The sequence below is a fragment of the Pantherophis guttatus genome, chromosome 3, assembly GCF_059756535.1.
Source record: "Pantherophis guttatus breed Tessera chromosome 3, ASM5975653v1, whole genome shotgun sequence".
Lineage (NCBI taxonomy): Eukaryota > Metazoa > Chordata > Lepidosauria > Squamata > Colubridae > Pantherophis > Pantherophis guttatus.
The window spans coordinates 141,989,462-141,998,818 of NC_142065.1; the positions used below are offsets into that span (position 1 = coordinate 141,989,462).

Consider the following 9,357-nt stretch of genomic DNA (forward strand, 5'->3'; position numbering starts at 1 on the left):
GACCCTCCCTAATTTTCAGGAGAGTGAAAGTGAGGGACTGGAGAGGTACTTTCAGACTTGCAAGATTCTGTTAATGAAATCTTACAAGAAAGATAAAGTTAGTACTCCTGTCTCCTTGTCTGGATCTCCCCATAGGTCTGATGGAAACAGAATGGCTCATGTAGTTAGGACACTGGGTTGACAATTTAGCAAGCCCATGTTTGAGACCAAGTGAGGCTGAAGGACAGTGCGCTCTCCAACCTAGCAGTTCAAAAGCAGTTCAAAAGTGAGCAATTGCAAGTAGATAGATAGGCATCCTTTGGTGGACACATTAATGGGACTGTGAAAGGGGCTCTCAATTGGGTGTCCCTCGGGCAACGGTGATGTCACTGGTTAATTCTTTCAATCCGGAAGCACCTTGGTGCTTCTGACACAATTGCATGGATGCCTAAGACTGACATCAATCTTGCAAGTCTGAAGATACCCCTCCCATTCCTCACTTTGGTTCTTCCATAACCTGTATCCATAAGCAGCTTGAAAGCAGGTGATTCAGTTTTCAGCTCACCCAGTTCATTGATGAATGAATGAAGACACAGTTTAGCATCAATTTTGATTTATGGGAACATGGGAAGCAAAACTGTAGTTTTGATAGGATGGTGTTTTTAAACAACCAAGATTTCAAGCTAATCATGACTTTTGCTAGTTCAAATGTAATGACAAATAATCCTGATTCTTTAAAAAGTGCTTAGGAGTTCTAATTTTCAAATATGAGAAGAGGTAGATGCTTAAGCTTCAGATATATTTATTTGGCCCACTTTCACCTTAGTGTGAATGTAGACAATGAAAAGGGAAGGGCTAAGCCATAAAAATGTACCATCAGTGTAGTTTGTTCATGCAGCAGTTATAGATTAGCTGGTATTTGTCATTTTTCCATTATTCTCTCTTGTACAAAGGAAAAAAACAAATGTCAGTACAAACTATTGATCTCATTTCTTTACTGTTGCAGGTACTATTAGCTCCACCATGAAAGACTTTGTTGAGGCTAATGGCAATTTTGCTGTAGAACTTTTCAAATTGCAACTGCAGGACAACTCTGGGAAAAATGTCATTTCATTCTCAATCGGCGCAGAAATGGCATTAGCCTTGATCTTGCTTGGCAGTGACAAAGAGACTGCTGATGAAATAAGAAAGGTAAGTGTCCTCAAGTACTTGTGTTCCTTAAAATAGTTATTTTAAGTCTTATTAAATTATTAACTATAGGTCACACATATAATCACATCTATGTTATTGCTAGAAAATGTTTCTTCCTGGTATCTGTCATATGAATATCTGCATGGAACCATGGGGAAATCTCTCCTGATTAGCAGCCTTTCTTCCCAACTGGACTTTCCAAAATTCCTTGGAAAGGAACCTTTTTGGATCTTCAGTGAGGAAATGATATAAGAAATGTAAAGAAATCTGTGCATTTTTGCAATAAGCATGTCACCATGCACAAAGGAAATATTTACTTATGTACCTCCTTATTCAATCTTCATTCTTGCTGACAGCCACATTCCAACAAAACTCCTGATGGGTTAGAATATTCACTCCAAAACTAGTAAAATTAATATATAACTAACACACACAGAGTCACACATGCACAAATGCCCAAAACTTCTTGGCATCCAGTAATGACAATGGCTTATTAATTTAAGGTCCCATAGAAAACTCCTGTCTTTTCTATCTTCCTGAGTTTTAAAGCTTTGTATAGTGACGGTATTTGTATAAAGCAGGGGAGAGGATGAGTGGCTAAAATATTTCTGCCCTCCAGCTCAGGAAAAATGACACAGAGCAATGGTTTTCAAACACCTTTTTGGAAAATTATCATAACCCTAACAAGTAGACAAGGTGATGCAAGAAGCTCAGGAGATAAGATGATCAGGAACAAGAAGAGTCGGTGATGTCCAAATATGGCTCTGTATTTGTGCCTTGGTATGCTCAACCCCAATGCAGCTACTGGGACAGGAAGATCTATTAATTTATGATTCATTTAGAAATATTCCAAGATAAAGAGGATTCTCTTAGAGAGAGAACCTAAAACATAGACTTACATTTCTTTTTATAGTTTGCACAATAAAGACATTTCAAAGTAAAAGTTGATTGGGTTAAGAAAAATAATCTCTCCAGTTACATCATGAAAAATTAGACATTCAATAATATGTAAGTGTAAGAACGGAGAAGAGTGTTGTATTCTGAGTAAAAGTAAAAGAAAGATTTCCAAGGGAAAAACATCAGACGAGATATTGATGAGATACATTCACATGGCTTTCCCAGCTCTGGACTCATAGACTTGTATCAAATATTTGGCCAGTCCTAGTTTCTAAAAGAAATGCTTTTTACATTCTTCTAGGACAGGGGTGTCAAACTCAAGGCCCGGGGGCTGGATCCGGCCTGCAGAGTGCTTAGATCTGGCCCACGGGGCCACCCTGGAAACAGCGAATGACCGGCCTGTGGCAAAAATAGAGCTTGGGAGGGCCGTTGTGAGCTCCGTTTTCGCTGGCAGAGGGTTGCAGGAGGCCATTGCAGCCGAAAATGGAGCTTGGAAGCCCATTTTTGCTGGCAGAGTGCTCAGGCCACCACAGGTACCCCCAACATGAGTGATGTCACACTGGCCATGCCTCCCCTGGCCCCCTCTTACCCCCCAAATCAAACACAACCCTGATGTGGCCCTCAATGAAATCAAGTTTGGCATCCCTGTTCTAGAAGGTTAAGGTTTATGGCAAATTGTAAGCAATACATTTAAAAGAAGGAAAATAAGGCAAATTAAAATACAAGAAAACCCATGTTAGCTAGCTGGTGCAATAATATTATTTACAAAACCTATATTTTAAGTATTACAAAGTCCATATTGCATGGCCCTCAGCAGCAAACTGCAATCAGACTTTAGCATGTTGCGAGTTATCCCCTGAATTCTCTAAATTTTCCTGCTGCCCTCAGTGACAACTGAAGAAGGGATCCCACTAGCAGTCTTGAGCATTAAGTCAGGTGAATGTATTTCTCTAGGATCCTTAGAGGGCAACACCTTGTCCCTCACTTCAAGCAGAAAGAAATTCCTGGATACTACTTACTACATTCATGTTGAAAGCACAAGGTTCTTCCCTATTGGAAGGATTAGCTAATGACATCACCATTGGCCAGTGGATGCCTGAGGGGACTTCTTTCATGTCCCCCAGGTATTTTCCCACCAAAGTAGTACCTATTTATCTACTTGCATTTGCATGCTTTCAAACTGCTAGGCAGGCAGGAGCTGGGTCAAATTGATGAGGGAACTCATTCCATTATGCGGCTCCCGGGTTTAGAACTTCTGAGCTGTCATCCTTTCAATGGCCTTCTGATTCGGTCTCTTAACCACATGAGCCACCGCAGCCCCTATTGGATGGCATATAATTAAAGATGAACAATGACAAACAAGTTTTCTTGGTTAAGAGCTAGCCCACTTTTATGTCAGGTGCTGAAAGATACATTTGCCATTTTGAGATGATACTTGAGCGTCCAAGTGGCCTGGCCATGTCTTCATGTAATTTAACAGGACACAACTATTTTTCAGTATTTTCTGCAGGAACAGCATTCATTAGAGGATATGTAAGACTAGCAGGAAAATGAGGACTTTCCAAAATGGACATATCCCCACTTCCTGCAGTTTTGTTTGTCATATTGCAATAATAATAATAATACTAAAAATACAAACCCCACTATGTTTTAAATAACTTTAAAAAAATAACACACTCATTAGTTTTTTTCATTTCTGGCATCTGTAAAGCCCCAAGCAGAAGAAAGCTTGATTGTGACAGGTTAATTAATCAGGTGTATTGCGAGGGAAAATATGAGTTAGGTTACATAATGTTGGTAGCTTTGAGGGCAAGGCAGACGTGGTGCTATCTGTTTATAGCCATGAAAGGAATGTCCCATCTCTTCATATTCTTCAATATTTTGGAAACATCCGTCCTCTTTTCCAAGCTCTGAGAATTCCATTGTATCACCCATTATCATTGGCCAGGTTGTTGGGGTGGGGCACACGCACACACACACTCATCCACACTTGCCCATGTCCTAGGCTGGCAGACACTAAGCAGAGAGATGGGAGTCGCTAAGTCCGGATTCAAAGATGACTCCCAGAGTAGGCAGGCTTTGGGACCCCTTTTATCCCCAAAAGTCATTGCTCTGTTGATTTAAAAGTCTGGTAGCTGTTCAGAGGATTTGTGAAGGGGTTTCTTCTCCGCTCAAGTTCAACTTCTTTTGTCTGGTTCAGGTGACATTTTTTCCTTTGTTTCTTTAACAACTTTGTTCCATGTTTCCTTGCTTGCTTCATCTTGAGGTACGTCAGCTTTAGCCTGATCTTATACCCAACAAAGACAAATTGGGACAAAACTTATATATTTTGTTTTGCAGGCTCTTCACTTCTGGAGATGGCCAGAAACTGTGACCCCTACAGATGGGCCTGTAAGAAAATTCTCATTTTACTTGAATTTCATTTTACTAACTCTACTAAATGAACTATTTGGTATAAAGTGTTCTAAGCACTTGAAAAATAGAAAATAATTTCTTTCTTAGTAAAGAAATATTAAATATCGGCAATCAGAATTGTATATCCTAACCGAAATCTGTTATGATGTTTAAGTGATTGGGCCCAACCTGTATTGTCCACAAAGTAATGGATAAGAATAATGGCTCACTTCCTAGACTCTCATCTTAAAGGAGAATATCTCAAGGATCAGGACAATGACCCCTAAGAGGACTTCTGCTGTAAAAATAAAACATATATTCACATCTTGAAACCGTTTAGCTAAGAATTGTCATATATGTGTTGTTATGAGCCATGGTGCAGCAGTGAGTTAGAATGCAGTACTGCAGGCACTGCTGATTGTCAGCAGTTTGGCAGTTTGAATCTCACCAGGCTCAAGATTGACTCAGCTTTCCATCCTTCCGAGGTCAGTAAAATAATGACCCAACTTGTTGGGGGCAATATGCTGAGTCTGTAAACCACTTAGAGAGGCTCTGTGAAATGGTATATAAGTCTAAGTGCTATTGCTATTATGAGTTACTCTGTTATGAGTTATGGGAAATGTAAATATTTAGAATAGAATAGAATAGAATAGAATAGAATAGAATAGAATAGAATAGAATAGAATAGAATAGAATAGAATAGAATAGAATAGAATAGAATAGAATAGAATTCTTTATTGGCCAAGTGTGATTGGACACACAAGGAATTTGTCTTTGGTGCATATGCTCTCAGTGTACATAAAAGGAAAGAAAAAAAAATATACATTCATCAAGAATCATAAGATACAACACTTAGTGATAGTCATAGGTTACTAATAAGCAATCAAATCATACTAGGAAACAAACAGAATAATATAAATCGTAAAAATACAAGCAACATGGTTATAGTCATAAGTGGGAGGAGGTAGGTAATAGGAAGGATGAGAAGAATAATAGTAATACAGTCTTTGGAGGATATTTTGGAGCAGTGGTCACCAACTGGTGGTCTTTGTCCACAAGAAAATTTTGGTGGTCGGCAGAAAAATTCAGGGTCTTCTTGTGTGGGTCAGAGTCGGGAAGAAATTCTGACTTGGGTTCTGCTTCAGCCTCCTGGTGCGGGGCTTTGGGAAAGGCTGGAGGGAAGTGCTGCTGGTGGCAAAGAGCTTTGTTCCAGTGGGAATGCATCATGGATGGAACTGGCTGACCATCTCAGCTCACTGAGCCTCCAGACGCCAATACTTGGCTTTGCACTCCTGCAGGTCTTCCCTCTGCTTGGAAAGCCTATGCTCATAGTTCTCAGTGAGGTGCTTCTGCTGAGCCTCCTTCTCAGTCAGATCCAATTTGAACTGAGCTGTTTTGCTAATTCTTTCTCGTGGTGGCTGCTTAGCTCCAACAACTGCTTCCTGTTGGGGCCCTAAGGAGCCTGGGTGGGGAGAGGAGGCTGGGAGGGGAGGGGAGGGGAAGGGTGAGTAGAGGCTGGTGAGGCACCCCTCGATGTGAGTGATGTTGAGTTGACGACGTCCACCCAGCCACATTCCCACCCAGTCACATGACCACCCAGCCATGTCTACCCAGCCGGTCATTAGGCAGATTGTATTAGTGGTCCGTGGGATTTAAAATTATGAATTTAATGGTCCCTGAGGTCCGAAAGGTTGGTGACCCCTGTTTTGGAGGATGTTGGCAAATATGATTTATATGATTGTAAATCTGCTATCCTTTGCTGCTTGAAGCATTCTGGGACTGAGTGTGATATACCTGGAGGATTTCACAGCCAGTTCAAGCGAATCCTAACAATCCTCAACCAGCATTCCAAATATCATATGCTGAAGATAGGTGGCCGGATATATGGATCAAAGGCTGAAGATTTCCTGGAGGTAAGAAAGAACGCTTTTTCTCTCTTCCCTTCTTAATCCAATGTTGATGGATTCTAGTGGTTTACTAGAAATTCTACAGGTATCATGTTTTGTGAAGCAGGAAATTAGGTTAGATCAGGTATAAGACTTCTGGCAAACTGCAATGCACACGTGGGGAAAAGTCTGGGTTAACATATTAGGTTTAATGTATGTGAAAATGTTCCTTCACCTAGGGCCAATAACATGCATTGCTCCATTATTCGAAGCAATTTCAAAATCTAGGACCATGTTCGTTTCCCATGAATATTCATTTCTGCATAACAGCAAACAAAACATTAAACAGTAAAATAGTGGATGATAAGATAAGGTAACTCTTTGGCAAATGCGGTTTGATACACACACACACTTTTCCAGGCAATGATGTCATTCAAACACTAGGAATTTTATTCTTCTAGGACAAAGTTTCTTAACCTGAAAAGCAATTTTCAGATGTGGGGACTATAACTCCCAGAATTCCCCAGCTCCAGAATTATTTTCAACTTTCCAGTCTAGCCTACTAACTGAGCCACAGCAAATTAGGTGCTCCCATCTAGATTGTCCAGTAACCAGTGTCAACTAGATTTATTGATTCAGTGCATGTGATAATAGGTGAATGAATATATTGCTATGTCTTCTTTCGTTTGGTGCAGCATTACAAAAAGTGTGTTAAAGAGTTATACAATTCGGATTTCGAAACAGTTGATTTTATGAATGCAGTTGAGGAAACTAGACGGAAAATGAATTCCTGGGTTGAAAGCGAAACAAATGGTGAGATATCATATGCTGCTCATTGGATTTCCCACACTGAATATCAAGAAGCAGAACGTTTAGTCATTGCGAACTAACGGGAGAGGACAGACAATGGACTTTCTGCTGCAAGAAAAATTAGTGATGTGCAGTGGATTTTTATAGGCTGATGTGCTGTGGAGTGAGATGAAGCATGAGGCCAATTCCTGTATACTTTAACCTGCCACTTTAAATGCCAAAAAGGTCATTCATGAATTTTAAATATTACAGGTATACATACAAAAAGATTTGTAGAGCAGGGAAGGGTCAATGAATATGCCCTACCAAGATGCTGAAGAAGAGAAAATTAACCTATGGTCTGGGGTAGGCCTGAGTGTATTGCCAATCTGCAATATATCAGAGGCTCAGAGTTTCAGGCCTTCAGCTCAATGAACCTTTGCGATCCTCATCCATGACTTTAGATACAGGATTTGCAGAGTTGGGTCCAACCTTCCCTTAGATACAGGGAACCCACAAGATGGCTCCATTATGTCTAAGTTTTTAACACTGTGTTATGTGTATCTCTGGTGTCATTCTTCCTTTAAGTTATTGTGGGGTTTTTTTAACTGTATACTTCCCAGAGTGAGATAGGTGGCTACATAAATATAATGAGTGAATGAAATCAGGTCATTTTAGGCTTACGTTTTCACTCTTTCATTTATCTTGGATTTTGATATTTTGTGTATTTTTTTCTATTCTCGGACTTAAAAATTGTGTTGTAGAAAGAAGTGATTCATTGACAGTATTCCACCATTTGCAGATATTTTCATTCAATGTCTTTTCCTAAAGGTGCTATCAAGGAATTCTTTCCTCCTCACTCCATTGATCAATCAACTTCCCTGATCTTATTAAATACAACCTCTTTCCAAGGAAGGTGGAAATTTCCATTTAATCCAAGAAATACATACAGAGGAGTCTTTTGGAATTGTCAGGTACAGTATATAAAAAACTAGGGAAAGTCATAATTCTATCAAACAATTAAAAGTAACAGCCTTGTTGACCATGGTGGGAACACAAAATCTATATATTAGGTGGTATCTTGAATTATCAGAGTCTGAGGTGAAAAACTGGTATTACAGTTGGCCTTGGCTTACTATACTCAACATTTCATCTTGAAACTCCTGATATTGTTATTGTTTTACTTTTAAACATTACTTTCTTTCTTATAGGATCAGAGCATTTATGTGGATATGATGACTCAAAGGGGCAGATTTAACACAGCTAATATACCGAGTCCATCAATGCAAGTGGTGCAGCTTCCTTATGTTGATGACATTCTGTATATGTACATTTTTCTGCCAGAAAACTGCCTATCTACAGATGAGGTAATTTGAGTTTTGAATCTGTATTTTAATAATATGCTTGGTAAAAGATCTGAACACACATCCCTAAATTTACATCTACAACTTTTTAAAAATCATAGAATTACAGGAAATTGTGTTTCTAGTCCTAAACAATTCTCAAATCTCAGCTTGGATATATTTTTTTCTCATATTGTTTATCAGTATAATAACTAACTGTAGGATTTTAAATCTGTTGGTATACTGAACATATTCCTTAGTTTGTGTGCAACAATATACTAGCTTGCAATGGTAGTCTAGAAATCAATGTTGCTAGCTATCATAGAGTAGCAGGAATTATTCTAGTGACACACTAGCCAAAATTTGCTGACTAATACTGTCCTGAGGACTTTATCACTGGGGGGGGGGGAATAGAAACTCACTATCCAGAATATAGGCTATTATCCAGTATCAGCAAAAATACTTTTTTCAGACAATCTCTCCTTAAAGCCACTGAGAGTTTCCCAGATTCCTGCCTTCTCTCATCATAATTGGGAAGGCAGGTGTTCTTTTGCAGTGGATGGCTGTCTGCATCCACTGGCATTTGTGAGTTGTCACGTATATCTCCTTACATTGAATCTCTACATGGAGGTATTGGGCACCTTTGCACAAATCTATTCTCTCTCCCACTCCCTCCCTCCCTCTCCCTCCCCGCCACTCACTCTCTCTCTCTCTCTCTCTCCCCCCTCCCTCTCTCTCTCTCTCTCTCTCTCTCTCTCTCTCTCTGTGTGTGTGTGTGTGTTTGTGTGTGTGTGTGTGTGGTCCTTGGTGCTCCCTGAGCTTTGTTATTTTCTTGCAGGCATTTCATTACCCAAACTACTTAATATCATCAATGCTAG

General features: G+C 39.7%; 1 long non-coding RNA gene across 1 annotated transcript; it reads left to right on the top strand.

Annotated features, from left to right (window-relative positions):
* Window positions 1–1,038: 1,038 nt before the first annotated feature.
* Window positions 1,039–6,368, top strand: LOC148114841 (uncharacterized). The gene is made up of 3 exons (XR_015732891.1): window positions 1,039–1,170; window positions 4,408–4,458; window positions 6,231–6,368. It is a non-coding gene; the product is annotated as an uncharacterized LOC148114841 (long non-coding RNA).
* The last annotated feature ends 2,989 nt before the right edge of the window (window positions 6,369–9,357 follow it).